The following is a 24,661-nucleotide window of genomic DNA, read 5'->3' as shown; positions in this document are numbered from 1 at the left end:
CTCTCCCTGGTTACTCCCTCTTACGGTATGACAGACCTGAGCCTCGTCCTGGTGGAGGTGTTGCTCTCTTCATCAAAGACTCTATTCCTCACTCTCCATGCACTGCTCTCACTCCCCCACACCCCCAGGAATACCTCTGGCTTCGGCTTCCCCTCCACTCCCACCTCATGATTATATGTGTACTGTACTGTCCACCGAACAGTGATGACTCCATCTACACCTCACTATCCGAAACCATGGACCATCTTCTATCTTCTCATCCAAACTCTCTCTTCCTCTTATGTGGTGACTTCAATTGTCATCACGCCAGTTGGCTAGGTGTGGGTACCTCTCTCACCTGCCATGGCACCTCAGCAAAAGCTTTCTGCGACTCATTGGGACTGACTCAATCGGTCAACTTCCCGACCCGGATCTCAACCAATGGTACTCCATCTCTTCTGGATCTGATTTTGACAAATTTCCCTGACAATATCTGCTGCTCTTCCTTCGCTCCAATTGGTTCTTCTGACCACGTCCTTGTCAAAGTGGACATCTCTCTGGCTGTTATCAGAGAACCACCTCACCGCCGTCGAGTCTGGCATTTCACTCAAGCCGACTGGCAGGGTCTCCGAGCAGCCATCAAACTTACAGACTGGTCTCCTATTACTACTTTCTCAAACATCAACTCATCCTGGGAATTCTTTCAAAGAAACTTGCTCTCCCTCATGCACAGATTTATCCCCTCTCGTGTTCAGTTGTCTTACCCTTCCTCCCGCCCTTGGTTTGCTGAAGCTTGTGGCGAGGCAGTTGTCCTGAAACAACTTGCCTTTGCCTCATGGAAAGCAAGCCCAACTGAGGGCAATCTCAGTTCTTTCCACAAAGCTCGGAACAAGTGTGTATCTACCCTCAGGAGAGCCAGAAAACAACATCTTTCTCATCTCAAGTCTGAACTCTCAAACCTCTCTCCCTCCTCAAAATCCTGGTGGCGTTTAATCAAATCCGTTTCTGGTGTATGTTCCCCCTCCATCCCTCCCTTACCTCAAATGGCCGCACTGCTGATTCCACACGTGATAAAGCTGAATGTCTAAACTCGGTGTTTGCAGCTAAATCTTATGTCCAAAACCCATCACTATCTCTACCCACTTTACCCAGTCGCACCCAACTGTCCCTGGACTCTGTATCCTTTTCTCCTGACAAGGTGGAGAGCTTGCTGTCAAACCTCGAGTCAGATTCTGCAACCGGTCCAGACGGCATCAGCCCACGTGTCCTCAAAGCCTGCTCTTCTGCTCTTGCTCACCCTCTCTCTGTTCTATTCACCCTCTCATTTGCCCAAGGTCATCTGCCATCTGCTTGGAAATCTGCTAACATCACTGCCCTGCATAAAAAAGGTGCAAAAACAGATCCCTGTAACTACAGACCAATCAGCCTTCTCCCAATCATCAGCAAGGTTATGGAATCCATCATTGCTTCAGACATGAAATCCTTCCTCTTCTCCAATGGCTTGATTTCCAATCATCAATTTGGTTTCAGACCAGGTCACTCTACCCTGGATATGCTGCTTCTGCTCTCCCATCAATGGATGGAGGTCGTCAATGCCAGACAGGAAATCCGAGCCGTATCCCTGGACATATCACGTGCTTTTGACACAGTCTGGAACCCTGTCCTACTCACCAAACTCTCTTCCCATGGTATTCAAGGCCATCTCCACTCATGGCTCGCAGACTTCCTCTCCTGTCGCAGTCGACGTGTGGCCCTAAATGAAGTTCTTTCATCCCCTCTACCTGTGCAGGCTGGAGTTCCTCAAGGTAGCGTTCTGGGCCCTGTTCTTTATCTTGTTTTCATCAATGATCTCTCGGACTCTCTGGAAAATCCTCTATTTCTCTTTGCCGACGACTCCACCCTCTGCCGTACCATCTGTCATCCCTCAGACCGGCAAGCAGCAGTTTCTTCACTCACTGCAGATCTGGATAAAATCACAAACTGGTCCAACACGTGGAACATGTCTTTCAATCCAGACAAATCTCACACTCTCACTATGTCTCTTCGTAAGGACCGTTTACAAAACCCCCCCATCCACTTTCTCAACAATCCTCTGGAAGAAGTCCTTTCTTTCAAGCTTCTCGGTCTCACTATCTGCCATGACCTTTCCTGGGAAAGTCACATTTCCAACCTCGCCTCAAAAGCCAGTCGCCGACTGGGAATCCTCCGTCGTGCTAAGTCCTTCCTCGGCCCTCTTGAGCTCCTGACCACTTACAAAGCTTTTGTCCGTAGCCTGATGGAGTACTGCTCTCCCCTCTGGGCTGGTGCTCCTGCCTCCCTCCTTTCTCGGCTTCACACTGTCGAAACCAGGGCATTTAAGATCATCGGCATCTCCCGCAATGAAGCTGAGTCTTTGGGCCTCTCACTCAATCACCGCAGGTTGGTCGGTGGTCTTTCTGTCTTCTACCGACTCCTCTCCAGCCTTGCCCCCCTGCTCTCTCTGCGATTTGTCTCCACCACATTTCCACAGGGCGCTCAAGGTCCGCCAACAACCCCCTTCTGGTAAAACTACCAAAATCACGAATCACTGCTCATCTTCACTCTTTCATTCCTCTTTTTTCCCGCCTTTGGAATAAACTTCCTCACTCTATTCTTTCCCATTCTTCCCTCCAGGCTTTCAAAACAGCTGTTCACCACCACCTCTTATCTTCCCCCATCCAAATCCTCGATCTTTTCTACCCCCGATAATCCACCCAAGCCCACTTCCTTCATTTCTCCTGCTTTCCTTCCTGAAAGTCCCCGAAATGTCCATCTTCTCTTCGCCATGTTCCCCGTCCCATCCCCATCCCTCTCCCTTCCACAGTTCACCTAATGTGTCTGTTCCCCACTGTTTTGTCCCTTCCACTCCCGCCCCTCTTGTCTCATGCCTCCTTGCTGTGAGTTGTGTGTTAGCTCTCATACGAGCCTCGACCAAGGTATACAAAAAAAAAAAAGTATGGATAATCCGAGGAGTGCGAAATGTCATATAGCCTATATGACGTTATATTGTTCCTGGAATGTTCCAGAGGAATTTTTGCACCAAAGATCATTATCCTTGACCTTTGACCTTTAAAGTTCATAAAGGTCAAATTTTTAAAGTTGGGGGAATCGAAACGGGTTTTCGACATTCTTCGACGAACTAACTTCAATAGGCTGTAGAACATATCCTGTTTCCATATTTTAATGTCTACAACATTGTTTTGTGACCTTCAGAGGTTATGCAAAGGTCAAATTTTGAAAGTTGTTGAACAAAACCGGGTTTTCGACATTTTGCAGCTCATAATCTGTCACTCGTACCACATCATGTTGATCATTTTTATCACTTGGTCAACAATTTTCACATTGTCTCATCCTTGACTTCTTAAACAATACACATCATCAAATACCGCTCGTGAACCATTGTCGTCTTCAGACTTGCACACAACGCAGTGGGTAAAACTGACAACTCCAGTCCCTCTACCATTGTGTTAAATAAACGTGTTTCAACACTACTTACTAAGTTGTCTCTGTGGCGCAATTGGTTAGCGCGTTCGGCTGTTAACCGAAAGGTTGGTGGTTCGAACCCACCCAGGGACGATCTTTATTTAATCCTTTCTTTCCATTTATTTGTCAAATCATTGAATGTATTTTTTGAAAACGAGGTTTGTGGAAATCCTCAAAAATCAACAATGTGAAATTTATTTAAAACATAAATGAATTGAATATTGCTCGTGGTTCCAGTTCTACGAATCCGCCGAAACCCAACTTCCGAAACCCAGCGATCAAAGTGTCGTGACGTCACATGATTGTCCTCCATTGTGGCTTTTCCATGACGTCACTCCGTTGGCGTTTGATGCTGGAACTCCATTTTGGAGGAGACGCGAAATGAACAAAAGAACATTCAAATATGATCATTGGTGTTTTGTTGTTTAATGAAATCTCATTAAACAACGGTGTTTTGTCGTGAGGACTTCTAGAACTGTCAAACTGATTAAAGATATTTTGCGATGAACGAATTCCGTCTTGCCTCCTGCCTTTCTCGACCGTAATGGCGGAACCTCCGACTTGTGAGATGTGGAATGTCTCAACCAGGGAGTCGGGGATCTCGTCTGGAGATCTGTGGTGGCGAATGATCGTGTAGGAAAATGAAATTTAGTCCAGTGTGTTCCTTTTATCCCTTCAGTTAGATTGAGAGTAGTTATTCTGTGTTGAAATGTTAACAAGGCAATTTATTTGAGGGATGTGAAATTAAATGAAACATTTTGCTGTCGTAACAGATTTTGATTTGATCAGAATAAAAATAGGAAACGTTTGTGGAGATAATGTCCCTGTGAGCTTGTGGGAAGAGGGAGCGGTGACGTCACTTCCGGTGGGAGGAGGGTTGAAGAAGAGGATGCGGGAGTGGGAATGAGAGGAGGTGAGTTGGTGAGCCGCCGGACGAGGTCCGCCTGGTGGAGAGTCCGTGGGGTCACTCTGGTGGATCAATCAGTCACTCTCAAGAGTTACCCCTTGGAGGATTGTACCAGTTGGACGTCGGGAGAAGGCTGAGCGGTGGTGACTGCAATGAGTCAGCAACACATACTAGTTGCAGGGTCAGGCCTCCTCCGAGCCGAACAAGGACGGTTCTTCCCACGCTTTCTGGGACATCAAGGTTGAGTAGATTATGCACTTCTCGAGATTATCTGCTGGATGCTGAGGCAGTGGTTGTTCATCCCTCATCACTGATTGATGACGTTGTGCATGCAATAACTTCTTGGAGGTGACTTTACGAAGGAATTAAGAATGGTGTAAATTAATTTTGTTGAAGTTGATTCCTGGTGGTGACGTGCAAGTGACTTGGACCTGTTTGAGTTTGTCCAGTTGTCCCTACTCCAGGCTTGGATTGGAAGTTTGCTGCATCAAGTAATTAAACTGTTTGGGTACTTAATTATACTTGTTATTTATTTAATTTGAAATATGGAAATGAGATTTCTTTTCAACAAAGATAATAATTCAAAGTGATGTTGGAGAGAAGTTAGACAAAGGAAGTTTTATGAGATTTCTAGAGGGATGAGAATACACGTTGAGGTGGGGATGATCACAACCTGAGTGGTGGTGGATTTGTTGTAATGGTGATGTTATTTTGATTGTCATTGATGTGTGAAGATAATTGATGATTGTATTGTTACGAATTCGCGCCCGCCGGCATGCGATCGGCCGCTTTCCACTAATAGCAACCCCGTCGCCCACCAGACGGACAATTCAGTCGTGATCTTCCGGAGCAACGCCGGAACCCTGTCACGGGTGGGTCTTCAACCCCACCACGGCCGAGCCAATTTTCTACCCGCGCAAGATAGGGTCACTCGCCGAATTCGATATACCTAAGTATTCGCGCGGGCAGCCGAACGGGCGGCCGTACCTCGACGCAGGTCGGCTTGGGACACGAACCGCTTAAGCGGTCCATTCCGTTCTGCAGTGATAACGAGCGGGTATTATCGCCCGACCTCGCCAGATCCGATTCTATTTAACGGGTGTTTAAAACCCAGCTATTTATTCCGCGATGCAAGATGGCATTTCAATGTGGTGAAAGGAGGACGCGACGAACGGGGTACATTTAAACCAAGCACATTTATAATAATGAAACACGTATACAATGGAACAATCATGCACGTATCGAGAAAAGCATACACGGGACGGGGACAAAGACACGAGCAAGGCAAACAAAAGCAAGGGAAAGCACCACGACCGAATGTTATTATTATCATTTCACAGGCACTTAACAGGTTTACTTATGGACACGGCGCCACATCATTCACACAAAGGAAGAGAAAAGACCACTCCCACAGACAGGGGGGTCAGACTGGGCCCGTGGGCCTTTATGGCATGGGACTTGGCTGACCGAATGGGTCCCACGAGACCGACGCTGGTTACCTGCACCCTCGTGGTGCGACAGTCGGCGAGCTCTCTCCGGCACTCTCCTCGTGCACGCCTCGACCCTGGACCACCGCACACAACCCTCACGACTTGGCACCCGGATCTCGAACACCACGGAGCAGCAGCAATCCCCAATGCCACGAAGAGACTAAGCTCCCCCGAAGTGACAATACAACTCGACGACCAACAACGCACAAACCTGGCGTCTCATGCGCCTTTTTATTCCCCAGGTTCCAACGCCTGACTCCCCATTTTCTGCTCCGCCCCCCCTTCCAGTTCCTGCGAGAAGCTTCCCGAAAAGGGGCATTCCTCCGTTCCCAGCGCCTCATTCCACGAACCGACCAATGGCGAACGATCTGCCTCGCCCTCCCCCCACACCAAGTGAGGAGAAAACAGGCGGGAATATTAGGCGGGAATATTAGGCGGGAAAAATCCACGCGCCCTCAACTTCCTTCCTTTTGCTCGCGTTTATTGACTGAATGCGGAGAGATGGTTGGAATGAGTCCGTGGAGAAGGGAATTGATAGCTGGCGTAGCGGCGAAGGTGGTTAGGTGGTTGGCGATCGTGGTTGTGGCATTGGTGGCGTGGTTGGCGTTGTGGTTAAGGGGAGCAATGTTGGTTGTTGTGATGGTGGTGGAGATGTGGTTGGTTCAAAATAACCATAGAAAAATAAAAACCTACCTCAAAGGATCACAGCCCGGTTAACACGAAGAAAGCCCATTAAACAACGGTGGGGAAATCTAACTGAACACAGACTTATCGATCTAACTGAACTAAGGAACCTTTATGGTGTTCTGCGAATTTCCACAGGCGTAACAGTATTTACGGTGTGTTTATACTCCGTGTGTTGCCGGGTTCTTTTTCCATTCATTTGGTCTAAAATTGCTGAATAAAATCCCTTCAGCTAATACCAGGATGACTTAATTGTTGTCAAATCGAGCACCACATGAAAATAGGATGAGGAGGGAGCAAGGGGGAAGACAAAGTTTCACCACTAAACATCTCTACATATATTGTCTGTAAGGTATCTCCAACTACACCTGTGTCCAGTTTCTTAAATCTATTCTTTTAAAAACTCACAAAATCAACTGGCAATTTGAGGAAATTCAAATCGTTCTGAATATGTGAGTGATAAATATCAGTTAAACGATAAAGATGCCATAAACCCATTTTCATTAATTTCATGTTGCCATGGAGATTGGAGACAAACACATTTTTACATCTTTAAAGCGAAAGCATTTTATTCGGCGATTCAAGCCTCGGTTTGCTCACATGACGGGATTGAAGATGAAAGATCGTTCGGAAAGTTAAGCCTTGTTCAACTACCTGATGAAGAGCAATTAGCTCTTGAAGAGATTCCGAGCACAATGTGAAAGACAAGTTCCTGTCAACCTTTACATGCGAGAAGATGAACACAAAAAAAATAACAACTTGGTTCAATATGAAGGAGCGTCTTCGAACCCCCCTTCGAGGGGAGGGTTTATTTTTGATTGAGTGAAAAATGGAGTTCTTGTGGTGGCATCACAATGCGATTATTTATTTTCCATCAAATCGACGATCGTGTGTGTGTGTGTGTGTGTGTGTGTGTGTGTGTGTGTGTGTGTGTGTGTGTGTGTGTGTGTGTGTGTGTGTGTGTGTGTGTGTGTGTGTGTGTGTGTGCACGCGCTTAACTCCAAGACCTTGAAACCTCACAGCCTGAAACTTTGCATGCATACTAAGGGAACTCCAAGGGAGTCAATGAGTGAAAATTGGGTGTTTGGGTTAATTAAAACACCTCTTTTGAAGATAATTAACAGCCTTATTTAATTATATCCATCATTCGGAGATCCTCGGCCACCTCATTGGAGTCTTAAGGCATATCCTGGGTAAATTCGCTCGGGTCTTAATTTGCCATGTTTTTTTTGGCCTGCTTAACCATTCCTCGATTTGGAACAGGCCGCAACGATTTCTTAACGATTTTTGTTGTTAACTTTCCTCGTATTATTGAATGCCTGCTCATCATAGCTACAAATCGCTGGGTACATTGCAATGCTTATATAAACGCCTGGAGACAACAGCGTTTGTGGCTTTATTTAATTTCCACACATACCATAGCCTCGAGAATCCCTTAAACCAAGCCGAATTACAAAATTTAAGCTCCAGAATTGAACTTCGCAGCAGTTCTGACTGCTAAAAAAGTGTTTGTCCAATTCGGACATTGCTTGGGCGTTTCCAGGTGCATCGGTTTATATGACCGATCAGCAATCCGTAATTGCTTGCCAAGCCAGTTATTCCATTCGAGTACTTAAGCCACTTTGTGAGCGCTCACCAAGCTGCCTAGCTGTTCGTTTCAAAGCCAGCAGAAGTAAGACATGTCACTTCGCTGATGGAAATACCAATCTTTACGTAATTGCTAAAAAAAAACTAACAATGGAATAAAAATTAAGTTTCACCCTTTAAAAATCGCGTGAATAAATTATTGAAATTTTTCGTATCATTTTCACACCTGTGTAACAAGTTGAACTACCTGCTTTGTGATGCTTTAAAAGGTGGTGTTTAATCATCGTCTTCTGAGTCTAATCGATAGGAGAAACGTTATTGATGGAGACTCACATTATTATAAGTGAGGAAGAAGATCAAAGAGGAAGAGTTTTCCGCCCAGTTTTATTTAGACTACAGCGGTTAAAAAGTAAACATTGCCGTTTGGGCATGTTTTATCGCTCTGGTACACAACTTACCTCCCCTTACGCTTCCTTCCCTTACCCTGCCTTCATTCCCATTACACTGCTCCCCCCCCTCATGCTTCCTTCCCTTGCCCTTTCGCTGCTTTCCATTCCCCTTATGCAGCCTTAACCTCCCCTCATGCTGCTTAACCTCCCCTCTCCTCACACTGCCACCCCTTGACATTATGCTGCCTCCCCCACCCACTCGCACAGCCTCCCCCACCCACTCGCACAGCCTCCCCCACCCACTCATGCAGTCTCCCCTTCCCTCCCCTCTCACTTCATTCCCTTCCCCTCCCCTCTCCTCCTCCCAACCCCCTCCCCTCTCCACCCCCATGGACATCTCCCAGCGGTCTCTGTGTGCTGTTTAACCTACCCCATTTTGTTCAATCCTGTACTACCCCCCCTTCCCCTTTCCCCACAAGTCCCGCAGCCAAACAAACCCCTCCCCTCATGCTTGCCTTCTCCAAACCCCCCTCCCCATCCCCACTTCACCCCTCTCCTCCTCACTCCCACCCACCTCCTGGAGTGTGTAGCGTCACTTGGTGAGGAGTCGCTCACCCCAACCACACTTCCTCGCTCTCCCCCCCTTCCTAGCTACCCCCTTTCTCATCCCTCCTCTCCCACCCCTCCCTTCACTCTCCCACCCCTCCCTTCACTCTCCCACCCCTCCCTTCACTCTCCCACCCCTCCCTTCACTCTCCCACCCCTCCCTTCACTCTCCCACCCCTCCCTTCACTCTCCCACCCCTCCCTTCACTCTCCCACCCCTAACCCTTACTCTCCCACCCCTAACCCTTACTCTCCCACCCCTAACCCTTACTCTACCACCCCTCACTCCACCACCCCTCATTCTCCCACCCCTCATTCTCCCACCCCTCATTCTCCCACCCCTCATTCTCCCACCCCTCATTCTCCCACCCCTCATTCTCCCACCCCTCACTCTCCCACCCCTCACTCTCCCACCCCTCATTCTCCCACCCCTCACTCTCCCACCCCTCACTCTCCCACCCCTCACTCTCCCACCCCTCACTCTCCCACCCCTCACTCTCCCACCCCTCACTCTCCCACCCCTCACTCTCCCACCCCTCACTCTCCCACCCCTCACTCTCCCACCCCTCACTCTCCCACCCCTCCACCTGTGTTAAATGGACCACATTGGACTGATGGTTTGTTTTTTATTAATTTAAAACTGCTTCCCCATAGTGTAACAGGTATGATTCAGTGAGCCAACCGGAAGTGTGCAAAGGTCGCTACATGTATGAGCATGCATGCAGGTAGATAGTGTGGTTTTATATAGAACATGGTGGTCTCACTCTCCCCTACCCCCCCTCTGTCTCCCCCATCTTTTCCTCCCCCTCTTTTAGTATTCACATCAGCGAAGCGATGGGTGGTGTTTGCTTATGTTAAATAAACATGTCCACTGGACATAACTGGTCTCTGGTGAATAACTTGTCTCTGTGGCACAACTGGTCAGTAGTGCATTTGGCTGTTAATTGAAAAGTTGGTGGTTCAACCCCACCTTGTGATGATCTTTTATTTATTTATTTATTTCTTCATTATATCACTGGTGATGAAGGTTGTGGTAAAGTTTAATCGAGATTGTGGGTGTAGTTTTGGAGGAAACAGCAAATACCTATTTTGGAAGGAGGGTCATCACCCCCCCCCCCCCCGTAGACCCACTGAATGAGTGCAGATTTTGATGCGGTCGATACACTTTGGTAAATTACGTGTGATGAAGGTTGTGTTCAAGTTTCATCAAAATTGTGTGTGTAGTTTTGGAGAAGAGAGAAAATACCTATTCTGTGGGGGTCAAAAAAACCCTTGAAGAACCCCTTAATGAGCATAGATTTTGATACCTAATGAATGTTTATTGACCGCATCAGTTATGCAGCTTGTGGCCAAATTTCATCAAAATCGTGTGTTTGGTTCAAGCAATAATGACCTGAGTGTTTATGGACTCACTGACTGATTCACTCACCTACGGACACTGCTAGATCGCAGAAGCTCACCTAACTAAAGTTCAGGTGAGCTATAAAAAGAGAGGGACATTCCGAAAAAAGACAACCCCAAAAAATACACTCTGAAAGAGGACAATCCCAAGTGGATCTCTCAAGAGTTTCCTTCACGTATTGACAATCTCATAAGGTGTTTTTTGGACCTCGATTAATGTCGATTGCAACCAGCCGTTCTTACAGTCTCATACTGAATTATTACTGGAAACATTGTGCTTGTTCAGGTCCACATAAGAGTGTAAATCGATAACACCTTTATATTTGCCACAGAGAGACACCTGCAAGAGCTCTACATGCATACCTTCAGGATCTTGGCTATCTTGCCAGCCCTACTGTCAAACGAAAACAGACCCATTAAAATTGAGATTCCAGGGGGTTTTTTTTGTTCTCTACAGTATTTTCTTTATGTTTTTGCAGTTACACCCTTTCGATCGATCAAAAATCGATCTGGTGATACCTTGATAAGCATCTGGGGCAGTTTCTCATCGTGTTCATTGAATACACATACATCCAAGCACATATGCCTTGTTATTTATTCATTTGCACACAGTAAATAGATTTAATGTTTTCCACAGTTTATTAAGTACGAGTTAAATTTATCAATTACAAAGGGGGTCATTCGATCTTCCTTGGGCTACCTCCTGAACATAATGTTGTGTAAATTGTGTTGCTTTATGCGATAGGAATGAGTTCACACGTATATGAGTTCGTATTTGATTTACCACGGTCCGAAGCATCAGTAAAGTGCATTGATTTCAGAGCTGTGTTGAATCAGAAGCAGATCGACAGGAGACAAATAGGAGTTTATTCAGCAGACATTGATCAGCGTCTCAAGGAGATTGGGATGGACTAGGCATCTGCCTGGGGTATGGTCAGACGGAGGCCCCTGGAGTACCGGCAGAAAGTAGACGCAGCGATGTGCTGCTCCGGCACATGCTCCCATACCTGGCCTGACCTGACATTCATTCAAGCTTTCTGTACTTGCACCACCATTATGCATGCAGGCGCACTCATCTCTCAAGTAGTTCCACCGACATATTCTTGTGGTGCCGGGTATCGGTGGCGAGTACGACCACTAGAGGGAGCAGTAGAGTCGGCTCCGCCGAATACACCGGAATTTAGGTCGTAACCCTCGGATAAGTCTGAAAGGCACGGGTCCCTTACAGGACCATGCATCGCCAATAATTCGACCGCGTGGGGTAGGGTTAATTGCCAAACTTCAATATACCTAATTACCCATGCGGCAAAGCTACCGGGGAATTCACACCCTCGACAGACCTCGAGCGGGACGAGCCATTACCGTGCCCGAACTGTGTGTAACCCGAGCGCATGGTTACCAAGGCCCTTCAATCCAAATGAACAATTTACTGTCTCGCTATTCCTCAACATGTACCGTGCTAAGCCAATAAGAGAAATGACAGGGAACGAGCTCGGACATTCAACAATAGGGAAATTTATTACAATAATAATCAGGGCAGGAAGCACGTAAGGGCAGAGTTATCCGAATATCAGGCAGGCAATATACAGTGAGCAAAAGCACTTAACAATTCTACTTAAGAGACGGGGCCCACAGACACAGAGAGAAGAGAGACACACCATAAGAGACACACCATTAAGAAGAGAGACACACAGACACACAGCCAAAAGAAAAGGTGACCTGGAGACCAGAGCCTGTGCTTGGACCTGTCCGCCTCGTACAGTCTTCGACGATCTGGCTCAGTGGCGGGACTCAAACCCGCAGCTTTCACGTGGCATCAAGGACGAAGGCATCAGGAGTGGAGCGGAAGATGCCAGCACGATCCAGACGGCAAAACAAGCGAGGAGGCAGCGAGGCAGGCGAAGCAAATGATTCTCCTCAGGCTCTGACACGCAACCAGGCTCTGACGCCAACACAAACACGACACTCCAAAGGAAGCCTGGTCTTTTTATCCGCTCCCTGAGTGGGGCGGAGCCTCGGTGTCGGACGCTCTGTCCGCGCTTGGTTGGACAGGGATCAGGTGTGTTGACGCACTGTGAAAACTCCAACTGAACAGCAAGGGGAGCCTGGAAAAGCGCTAGTTCAGTGGAGGAGTTGTGAATGGGAATGGCAGGGTGGTTGGTTTATCAGATCTAAGGATTTATAGACCTGACTATAAAACAACTTCGCAGCGCACGTACACTTAATTACCCATTGAGCAAGGGACGGGACCCTAACTATAAACGCATACCGATATAACTGATATATAAGGGCTCTGGCTGTTGTGTGCGATGGGTTCCAGATTCGTAACAATATTACGTCATCGTACAAATACCAACGCGATAAAACATAGTTGTGACATTCCTCTCTCTTTAGTTGAAAATGACTCAACATTTGCTTTCACATGTCAAAAATTAAATTTTACAAGAAACAAATTAAGATGAAATTATTTCCCAATTGGAAAATGTTAAAACATGAAATAAATTTAGGTGCACGTTTAAAAATCTGGCAATTTACATACAATGCAACTAGCATGTGCATACAGCAATCGTGTAGACAACATGTACAACAATCAGTGATGTACACACAATTTCTAAAGTAACTCATGGAATTCCTTCCCTTTTCACGGAAGAAAGAATAGCATATAATGTAGGATGCCATTATGCTAAGTAGCAATATACCAATCAAGAGGTTAACAAGCTACAGCTGCAACAGGCAAGGTTCCAACACATCTTGTGTCAGATGGGTCGTATCTGTGTACAGGTTTTTGGTTTCCATGAAGAACCCCATAAGGGAATTGTTGTAGGGGCAGTTGGTGACGCATCAGAGACTGCAGTGACGTTGATTGTCGGAAGTCATTCCCAGTGGGGAACTGTCAAGAATGGAAAGGTTGAGGAACATGGCTGCGGCACTTTGGAACTGACCTTGCCGACCCATCATGTCTTTGTCTGAAGTGTCATGGGTAACCGGTGGGGGTCTAACCGAGAGATCAAAGGGTTCCGCCCAGAGGTAACCAATTTTTCAGGTTCTGGGTCCAGCTGGCCTTCTGATAATGGGTAGGCATGTTTTAAGTTCCAGAAGTTTGCAGTTGTAGTATGATTGGACAAAGGAGAAATAATCTTGCACGTCACGGGGCCAAGAGCTGCTACGACGTAGTAACGACCAAGCCATCGATTCCACAAATTTTTTGCTTCCTATGGGATGAAACACTTCTCTTGAGGTGCACTGCTTCACCAACAGCATAAGGCTGACGATGTACTTTTGAATCGTGAAGCTTCTACATCCTGTTGCACACGTTATCACACAAGCGCAACAGGGTTTGGCACGTAATGGTAGCAAACTGATTTTACCATTCAGTGCACAATGTCCTTCAATCACCGAGATCACATGGCTGGGATCGTATTTTGCAAACCGTTGAACCTTTTGACAATTCACTCAAGAGTGACTAAATTACAAAGTAACATTATCAATGAAAAAAGACATAAAATGTCATAGCTCCGGTTGTTTCAGTAATTTTGCTGTACGGAGTTAAATGGCTAGCCCATATTTATTTACAACTAAAATGGCCGCCAGTCTAACAGTTCGCCATCTTTCATCAGATCGCAAAATAAAGTGAGGTGCTTGTCTATGCCATCAATGAAGTGTGCTTGTGCCAAGTTTGAACAAAATCAGTCCATACATGTCTGAGATATCGTTGCGGATGCACTCACGCACGGACACAAAAATCAAGACAAAATACATAAGCCCCCATTTCGGACCAAGTCCAACAGGGGCTAATAAACTGCCTACACAGTACGTCATATGCTACAGTCATGAAATTAATGGACCAAACTATGGCGAATAGATAGGGACATCGTGGAAAATAACATGAGAAAATGAAATTTCACAGTTAATAGAAACGATGACAGAATTCACTCTTGCCCCGCTGGTATAAGCAGCACGACCTCAGTTACGGGATGCAGGGAGATATGGGGTTTGTCGTCCTTCATGGTGTGGATTCGCACTTTTTGAACCCGACTGTCTGCGCTGGGCAATGTCTCAATCACGCGTCTCTAGGGCCATCATCTCAAGGAGATGGGGATAGGCCTGGCATCTGCCTGGGGGATGGCCAGACGGAGGCCCCTGGAGTACCGGCGGAAAGTGGACACAGCGACGCGCTGTTCTGACGCATGCTCCCATACCTGACCCTGACCTAGGGCCAGCCGTTCCTGTACGCATCCGCCTTCAGCATAATGATGTCACTGACACAAAGGTTGTGTTTCTTGACTTTCCACCACGTACAGGGCTGCAGGTTCGGGGGATATTGTTTGCACCATCGCGACCAGAAGGTATTCACTAAACGTTATACACGTCGCTACATTTGAACACAAACTAAGCATTTTTTTTTGGTATCCTACGTCTAGGCTCGTGTCAGAGCTAAAAGGTATCATTTGCACATATTCATCTCAGAAATACACCTCTCCCTCCCAATTCCGTCTCCATGTGCTACACGGCGGCATCGCCAGGCACTGAAGGATATATTATTATCATCTTGCCAAAACGAAGTACTTTTCTCTATAGTTTAGAGTCTATCTGGATTTTGATATCCTGAAAGTACACCTCTCTTGAGACCTTCATGTAGTGCATGGGAATGTTGTTGGTTATTCAACAGACAGGGTTCTGCAAAAACCCAGACAGGTGCTACATGTTATCTTTGATTATATATTTTGGATAACTCGATTTCCTTTTCTGTTTCAAATTAATTCAGTGAAAAAGGATGTAAAGGTGGATCTGGCATATTTTCATGCTATTGCACCATCAATTTTGCCTACCTTTTGGCATTGCCATATCCCTCCATCCTTTTGCATTGAAAAAAAATATATTTTTATACTTGTTTCTGTATTTTTTGTTCGGTGAAAATTGTGGACACTTTACCTTCATTTATTCCTTGTTAGAGTGCTTCTCAAATGATTCGTATTTACAATCATAGTTGTTGACATTAATGACATATGATAATAGTATGTATTGAAGGCAATCATCATATTACAATACATATCGTGGTTTCCCACAATATATGCAATGTTGGAATCTGTCTGTTCATTTTCACTGCCTCTTCAAGGCAAGGGGGAATGGGCAAGCCATCATTGTGACTGTATTCACACCACCCTGAAAGGCAGCTCAATATATCCACTCAACACCAGGGCCCAGCAGGTAATCCAAAGACAAACTCGCTGATGTTATAATGCCATCTGGAAGCATGTAGAATGAAGAACTAGTCTTGCTGGTGAATGTTTGTGTCAATCTGCGTCAGTGGACAGGAAGAACAATGGATGAAATCAGGATGTTAATTGAGGTATGCTAACCGCCATGGGAAGCAAGGAGAACCTAGCCTTGAGAGCATTAACCTTTCGTTAGAGGAATCCAACCATCACCTTGATCTCTATTGCTCTATCGAAGGGTCAACGCCCAAAATGTCAGCTTCTCCTTGCTTCCCACAGCGGTTGGCATACCTTAATCAATGGCCTGTTGATTTCATCGAACATGCTAGACGGTTGGTTGCTCTGTGGTGGAATGAATCTGTGCAGCGGCAGTTACGCAGTTACAGTCGAGTAGATGTAATGAGGTAGTTTGTGAAAAATTGGTGTGTGAACTGAAATCGAAAGGAATTAATAATCTGGTGGCTCAATGCCGGAGAAGGAAAAAAAGAAGTGTAAATAGGATATGTGGCAATGTTTGCCTGTATTCTGTGTGAGAGAGAGAGAGCTGGAGAGAGAGAGCTGGAGAGAGAGAGCTGGAGAGAGAGAGAGCTGGAGAGAGAGAGAGAGAGAGCTGGAGAGAGAGAGAGAGAGAGAGAGAGAGAGAGAGAGAGAGAGAGAGAGAGAGAGAGAGAGAGAGAGAGAGAGAGAGCTGGAGAGAGAGAGAGCTGGAGAAAGAGAGCTGGTCTCGTTGCGTTTTCTCTAAGATGGCAACTACTGCAACAGCACTGAGTCACATCATAACATGCAGTCCAGTTCATGCAATCGGTACATGATCACAGTCAACAATAACACATTTATGGGTGTTGTTTAGGATTTCCTTATAAATCTAGATTACCATGCATACTATTTATTTATTATTATTTTATGTTAACTGTACTTCCAGTGTGATCTCTGGCCCCATGAAAAAAATTACAAATTCCTGCCCCAACCAAAAGAGGGCATTATATCAGCAGCACAGCTGCACCTTCAGCCAATGATGCTACCCCACAGCCTTGTGCTGCATGCAAACAAAGAAGAAGTATGCAAAATGAACTAGTTATTGACACAACCTGTTGTGGCTCTAAAACACGAAGAAAACATTATTGCAGACTTTAATTCATCCCAAACTTCACAATATTTGCTTGAGGCTTAGCAATATTCAGTGAAACCACATGAACCACTTAGCAATATGCAGGCCTCCTAGTGCACAATGTAACTTTGACTGATTAGGATAATCATTTGGGAGAAACAACTTATTCTGGTTATAACAAACAAAACCATTACCACTGATTCAATCCTTATATACCTTCATGCAATTAACTCCAGTAATTATTGGAGAAAATTCCAGGGACATAGAAAAGGCCCCTTTATATGGTATGTGCCATGTGGAAAACTATAGAAAAGAAGGGACATTGCAAAGCTTGTAGAAAATACCAAACAATAGAAAAGAATAGACATTCAAAAAAAATCTCATGCACACGCTGTACTACCTTTGTGTTCTTCGGAGGAACCAAGTTATGCTCGAGAAAAGTTAATGTGAAGGGGAACCATTTTTTAAACAAAGGAATCACACACTTGCACATTATCTCATGTGTTTTCGTTTTCAAGGTACACAAATAACTTTACACACTGACGGGTTTTAACCTATATATGTGGGACGCCTCTTCATATGAACTTTTATTTTCGATAGTTTGGTATTTTCCACAAGCTATGCAATGTCCCTTCTTTTCTATAGTTTGCCACATAGCACATACCATATTAAAGGGCCTTTTCTATGCCCCTGGAATTTTTCCCAATTTTTTTGTAACTTCAAGCTCATTGGATGAAAATTGACAATTTTAAGAATTCGGTATATGTTGACCTTTTGGCCTATGTTGACCTCAAAAATAATTGGTAATTGAATTCAATGACCTGATGTGCAAATCCTCTTCAAATTTCAAGTCAATCAGATGAAAATTGAAGACTTCAGAAATTTGGCCTATATTGACCTTTTGGTTTATGTTGGCCTCAAAAATAATTGGTGGTTGAAGTCAGTGAGCTGATATTAAAATCCTGTTCAAATTTCAAGTCAATCAGATGACAATTGACAATTTTAGAAATTTTGGTCATTGTTGACCTCAAAAATAATTGAAAGTTAAACTCGATGACCAAATGTGCAAATCCTGTTCAAATTTCAAGTCAATCAGATGAAAATTGAGGACTTCAGAAATTTGGCCTATATTGACATTTTAGTTGAAGTTGACCTCAAAAATAATGGGTGGTTGAATTTGGTGTGGTGATATGAAAATCTTGTTCAAATTTCAAGTCAATCCGATGAAAATTGAGTATTTTAGAAAATTCGCCGATGTTGACCTTAAAAGAGTGACCGCTATATCACATGGTCATTGAACATCTGGTAAAGTTTCAATTTCCTCTGCTGAATGGTTTTTGATCTTACCAAAATGTAGACATGTACGACATACGTACGCACGCTACCGATCGCCTAACCCTACTTTTCGCTTTGCGAGTGCAGGGTAATGTGTACGTACAATTGTAGACGACTTATTTGATGCACAAATAAATTGATCTAATCAGAAGCACGAATCAGATCATCCATAAATGATCGATAGTGCTGCCCTCCGGTGGAAACCAAGCAGAATTGCATTATATATCTGAGTTATTTATGGATGATGCATCGACAGTAGAATATGAGCAAAGAAGCAAAACTATGGCACTTTGGTGGAATTTGTTTTGAAAGCCATTAATTAGACGTATTGTTCGATGTATATTGAAAGTTTCAGCTCGTTTCAATGTTTTGCCTTTGAGATATGAGCGCCAACACATTTTGGGCAGATGGACAGACGGACAAAGAGACGCCAACGTGATTTTTGAGGTTTTTCATTAAAAACTCAAGAATGCAGAAATTGGCATTAATGAAATTTGGAACATATTACCTTGACGTACAAAGGATTTAGTTCTGAAAGTTGCAGCCAATTTCGTCCAATGGAAGCTGAGAAACGAATTTTCAGTCCCTGTGTTAAAGTTGCATACAGAGAAATCGTTCCATATAAAGGGAGGGGTGCTCCACATCTCCCTTGTTATTATTGCTTCCATACCTATGTGATAGTAAAAAAAACAACGAAGCACCCTTTTTTTGCTTACTATAAGATGGAAGTTTCAGCTTCATCCGGCCTACAATTTTGCACAAAATATTGTTACCCTTGCCAGAGGAGAGGGTACTGAATTTGGGTCCGTTTGTTTGTCTGTTTGTCATCTGTCTGTTTGTCCGCACATAACTTTCGTGTTTTTCTCTGCAACCGCTTGTCGGATTGAGAATTTTCACCATAGGTGCGACTACTCATGGAGAATGTTTTAATGATAATTACTGCTCATGTAGAATGTTTTAATGATAATTATGACGTCATGGGTCACGTGACGTGGCAGCCATATTGGTAAAACAGAAAAACTTTGGACCTCTGTATCTCTGAAACCACATCAAGGATAAAATTGAACCATGGCACGTAGCAAGTACTCCTCATGTGGAACGAGGGGGATTTTTTTTTTTTTTTTTTTTTTACAATCTCTGCTCTTTTTCTTGTTTTTCATGCAAGTCACCCTCCTTTGCTGCATTGTAGATGAAATGCAGATTTATAATAGTGACAATTTTTTTTAATCCTGACATATACAGTGTGCCAAAAGTCAGGATCCATATGCAAAAATTTATTTAAAGTTTTATTACAGTAAATGCTCAAATTGACGGCCTTGGACTTCGCGACACTTGTTTATACGCTGAATACAAGAACGTTGAACATTTCTCAACCTAAAACGTTGAAACACTTTAACAGTGGAATGTGTTATTGGATGCTTATCAGGATGCTTTCGATTGAATTCGGCAGCAACTCCTCTATGTGAAGAATCTTGTCTTGCGTACATGAGAATGAGTTCAATTCGATCTTATATTGTTAGTTTCGAAGCCATCTTGGATCTGAAAGAAAAATAAAATTTTCAAATTTTATATGAGGAAAAATGCCGATGGATCCGAACTTTTGGGACACCCTGAAAAAACTAGCATGGGTACCTGGCATTGCCTGGTGCTTTTCTAATCCTGTTGGCATTTTGAAGAAATAATTTTTCTTCTTTTTTTCTGTTTTTTTTTTTGGTGGTGGCCTAAAACTTTTCCCTTTACCCACTAAGGAATGGGGTTGGGGATCATTTAATATTACCTTTCACATAGGTACAAAGGCTTCGGCACGATATAGTTATTTTAAAAATTCAAAAGATCAAACCTTTTCTTTTCAATACAGTATTTTTAAAGTTTTTTTTTGCCAAAAACACTCCCCAGTACTCACTGATGAATCTCTGAAAGTTTGAAGATCCGTTCAGCCATCTCTGAGAAAAATGATGACACACAGACAGACACAAATGGCTCTCATAGCATAGATTGAGAGAGATCATAAGAAATGGAATGGGTTTGTCAAAAAATAGTGTGCAAGAGGATTGTAGTGTGGATGATGGGGGTTGTGGTGTCCGTGTGCGTGGACAATTATTGTGCAAACCACTTGCAATTCTTGTGCAAACATGCAATTCTTGCCATGAGACTGCCTTAGCAGCATTGAACCTGCCTTCAGGGGTGGGGGGGGGAGAGAGGAGAGGGTTCTGAAGCACTTTTTTTCCTGTTGTACACTGATGGACAATCTACTGCTTTAGCTCACTGATCGTGTAGTACTCTCTATTGTGTCCATTTTTCTCAATCAAAATATGATTTTCTAAAATATAGGAGCTTTCCTCTTCACTGAACACTGCTTTTATCATGTACATTGTGTAGGCATCACTTAAAATCTGTCCCCAGGCTAGCACAAGCTGTTTTCCCCGCATCTCCATTTGTCACATGGTTAAAGGTTGCAGAAGTAATGTGTACATTTGTTGTAATGGACCACAGCACAACCAAGCTATGTCATTTAGTGAGCATTGATGTATGACAGCTTGTTTTATATTTGACGTAAACAAATATACTTGTATGTTAACTGCTGCATGTAACCGACAACAAAATTCATTTGGATTTTAATTGAGAGTACACGAGATTAAGCTCATTATCTCTATTTTACAAATCAGAGTAATGGTTGGAAGGAAATTAAAAAAAAGTTTCTTTGATTTCTCTTCTGCATTTTTCCCCCTCTTTTTGAGCCATCATCGCCATAGCGATCTCCATGGTAACTTGCTTTTTCCTCAGCATCTCTTTAACAGCACTCTGCACAGGAAAGATGATTTCAACACAGATTTTTTTTCTTCTGTTGCTGAAATGGTCTAATGCATTATTATGAAGGCATCTTCATTCCAGATTGAATGGTTCGCAAATTGGTATTTATCTGAAGATTATTTTCATTTGAGATTTTATCTTGGTTCTTTGTAAAGATCAGTTTGATAATGCAAGACATCCCAAACCGATATAGAAACAGGAATACTGTAAAAGGATGCAAGATATCTTGTCTAATCCTGACATATACAGGGTGTGGTGATTGGAGCGGATTTCAATGTGTATTGGAGGTGGTTTCAAACTGTTCTACGATGGTGTGGATGGGAGGAGAAATGGTGTAGGGGTAATCCTGAAGGAGGATTATGTTAAGAGGGTATTGGAGGTAAGGAGTGTCTGACCGAGTGACGAGTGTGAAGTTGGAAATTGAAGGGGTGATGAATGTCATCAGTGCATACGCCCCGCAAGTGGGGTGTGAGATGAAGGAGAAAGAAGATTTCTGGAGAGAGTTAGATGAAGTGGTGGAGAGTGTATCCAAGGAAGAAAGAGTGGTGATTGGAGCGGATTTCAATGGGGAAGGGAATAGAGATGATGAGGTGATGGGTCGGCATGGTGTCAACGAGAGGAATGTGGAAGGGCAGATGGTGGTGCATTTTGCAAAAAGAATGGAAATGGCGGTGGTGAATACATATTTTAAGGAGGACCACACGGTGACGTATAAGAGTGGAGGAAGAGGCACACAGGTGGACTTCGTCTTAAGCAGGAGATGCAACCTGAAAGAGATTGGAGACTCTAAGGTGGTGGCAGGGGAGAGTGCAGCTAGACAGCATCGGATGGTGGTTTGTAGGATGATTTTGGTGGTGAGGTTAAGGAACAGAGTGAGGGCTGAACCAAGGACCAGATGGTGGAAGCTGAAGGAGGAAGACTGTTGTGTGAAATTTAGGGAGGAGGTGAGACAGGTGTTGGATGGTGGTAAAGAGGTGTGGGATGTCTGGGCAACTACTCAGAAGTGGTGAGGGAGATAGCTAGGAAAGTACTTGGTGTGACATCTGGACAGAGGAAGGAAGACAAGGAAACTTGGTGGTGGAACGAGGAAGTATAGGAAAGTATAAGGAGGAAGAGGTTGGCGAAAAATAATTGGGATAGTCAGAGAGATGAAGAAAGTAGACAGTACAAGGAGTTGCGGCGCAAGGCAAAGAGAGAGATGGCGGAGGCTAAGGAAAAGGCATATGGCGAGCTGTATGAGAAGTTGGATACAAAGGAAGGGGGGAAAGGATTTTTACCGATTGGCCAGACAGGGAGACCGAGCTGGGAAGGATATGCTGCAGGTTAGGGTGATAAAGGATGCAGATGGAAATGTGCTGACAAGCGAGGAGAGTTTGTTGAGAAGGTGGATGGAGTACTTTGAGGAGCTGATGAATGAAGAAAATGAGAGAGAGAAGGTTGGAAGAGGTGAAGATGGTGATTCAGGAAGTGCAATGGATTAGTGAGGATGAAGTGAGGACTGCTATGACGAGGATGAAAAGTGGAAAGGCGGTTGGCCCAGATGATACCAGTAGAGGCATGGAAATGTTTTGGAGAGATGGCAGTGGAGTTTTTAACCAGATTGTTTAACAAAATCTTGGAAAGTGAGAGGATGCCTGAGGAGTGGAGATCAAGTGTACTGGTACCGATTTTTTAGAATAAGGGTGATGTGCAGAGCTGTGGTAACTACAGAGGTATAAAGTTGATAAGTCACACCATGAAGTTATGGGAAAGAGTAGTGGAAGTTAGGTTGAGAGGAAAGGTAATGATTTGTGAGCAGCAATATGGTTTTATGTCAGGACGGAGTACTACAGATGCGATGTTTGCTTTGAGAGTGTTGATGGAAAAGTATAGGGAAGGCCAGAAGGAGTAACATTGTGTGTTTGTGGATTGAGAGAAAGCTTATGACAGGGTGCCCAGAGAGGAGTTGTGGTATTGTATGAGGAAGTTGGGAGTGGTAGAGAAGCATGTGAGGGTGGTGCAGGATATGTATGAGGACAGTGTGATAGCGGTGAGAATGACAGATCGGTTTAAGGTAGAGGTAGGATTGCATCAAGGATCGGCTCTGAACCCTTTCCTGTTTGCAATGGTGATGGACAGGTTGACGGACGAGATCAGACAGGAGTCTCCATGGACTATGATGTTCGAGGATGACATCATGATCTATAGTGAGTCGAGAGCAGGCTGAGGCGAGCCGGGAGAGGTGGAGGTACGCACTGGAGAGAAGGGGAATGAAAGTCAGTTAGGAGTAAGATGGAGTACATGTGCGTAAATGAGAAGGAGGGTGGTGGAATCGTGCGGTTGCAAGGAGTTGAGGTTGTGAAGGTGGATGGGTTTAAATACTTGGGATCAACTATCCAAAGTAACGGAGAGTGTGGTCGAGAAGTGAAGAAGAGAGTGCAGGCAGGATGGAGTGGTGGAGAAGAGTTTCAGGAGTGATTTGTGATCTAAGGGTATCTGCAAGAGTGAAAGGGAAAGTATACAAGATGGTAGTGAGACCAGCTATGTTGTATGGTTTGGAGGTGGTGGTGCTGACAAAAAGACAGGAGGTGGAGCTGGTGGTGGCAGAGTTAAAGATGCTGCAATTCTCTTTGGGAGTGAGGAGGATGGACAGGATAAGAAATGAGTATATTAGACGGACAGCACAGGTCGGGCAGTTTGGAGACAAAGCGAGAGAGGCGAGATTGAGATGGTTTGGACATGTGCACAGGAGGGATGTGGGGTATATCTGGAGAAGGATGCTGAGGATGCAGCCGCCAGGCAGGAGGAGAAGTGGAAGGCCAAAGAGGAGGTTTATGGATGTGGTGACGGCGGACATGCAGGTGGTTGGTGTGACAATGGAAGATATGGAGGACAGAGCAAATGGAGATTGATCATCTGCTGTGGCGACCCCTCACGGGAGCAGCCAAAAGAAGAAGAAGAAGAAGAAGAAGAAGAAGATGCAAGATCGGAAATCGTGAGTAAATAATGAAAGGGGTTGGACTGTTTGTGTTCCCTTCTGAACCCTTTGCTGATAATATGGGGAACTCAGCTTCAAATCCCACACACCATAAGCATTGTCCATTGTCTACCAATGTTTTTGGAATTAAAGTAAAAGCACATCAATGTTTATTCATGTTTTTGTCCAAGTGTGATTTATGTACAAGCTCCACTACAAGCCTAATATATTAACTGAAGTACCCGGCATTGCCCACGGAAATTTGTGTTGTTGAAAATAATCATGACAACCTCAATATACAATCTTCACAAAACATATTACTTGACCACTCTCAGGAAAATCCCAGCTAATATATATATATATATATATATATATATATATATATATATATATATATATATATATATATATATATGCAACATACTCACTCAAGGCCTGAACAAGGAGGTGTTATAATATACCTGTGTGAAGCAATCTTTTTAATAACAGGTGCACTTGTAAACACGATGGTAATTAAATTTGTGTTGTTGCCAGCAAATCACGACAACCTTAACATATGATCTTCACAAAACATATTACTCGATCCCTTCCAGGAAAAAAAAAAGGGATGCAGTGAATAAGCACAAGCCCCGATTAAGGCCTGAAGACTAATTATCTGGTTTTATCTTGTGTCCAATCTTTTTTAACCCAAA

The 24,661-nt window shown here is 44.3% G+C and overlaps 1 long non-coding RNA gene and 1 other non-coding gene across 2 annotated transcripts; one reads left to right on the top strand and one right to left on the bottom strand.

Annotated features, from left to right (window-relative positions):
* Positions 1-3,499: 3,499 nt before the first annotated feature.
* TRNAN-GUU (transfer RNA asparagine (anticodon GUU)) lies at positions 3,500-3,573 on the top strand. Its single transcript has one exon. It is a non-coding gene; the product is annotated as a tRNA-Asn (tRNA).
* Positions 3,574-12,038: 8,465 nt separating this feature from the next.
* Positions 12,039-24,298, bottom strand: LOC147031609 (uncharacterized). Its single transcript, XR_015053752.1, has 2 exons — positions 20,106-24,298; positions 12,039-13,845 (listed from the first exon to the last, which is right to left on the bottom strand). It is a non-coding gene; the product is annotated as an uncharacterized LOC147031609 (long non-coding RNA).
* Positions 24,299-24,661: the final 363 nt, after the last annotated feature.

This window comes from Eptatretus burgeri, chromosome 2 (genome assembly GCF_056783735.1).
Source record: "Eptatretus burgeri isolate ZD-2024b chromosome 2, Ebu_testis_v1, whole genome shotgun sequence".
NCBI classification, from domain to species: Eukaryota; Metazoa; Chordata; class Myxini; order Myxiniformes; family Myxinidae; genus Eptatretus; species Eptatretus burgeri.
The sequence above is the reverse complement of the archived record's forward strand: the minus strand, read 5'-3'. Positions and strand labels throughout refer to the sequence as shown.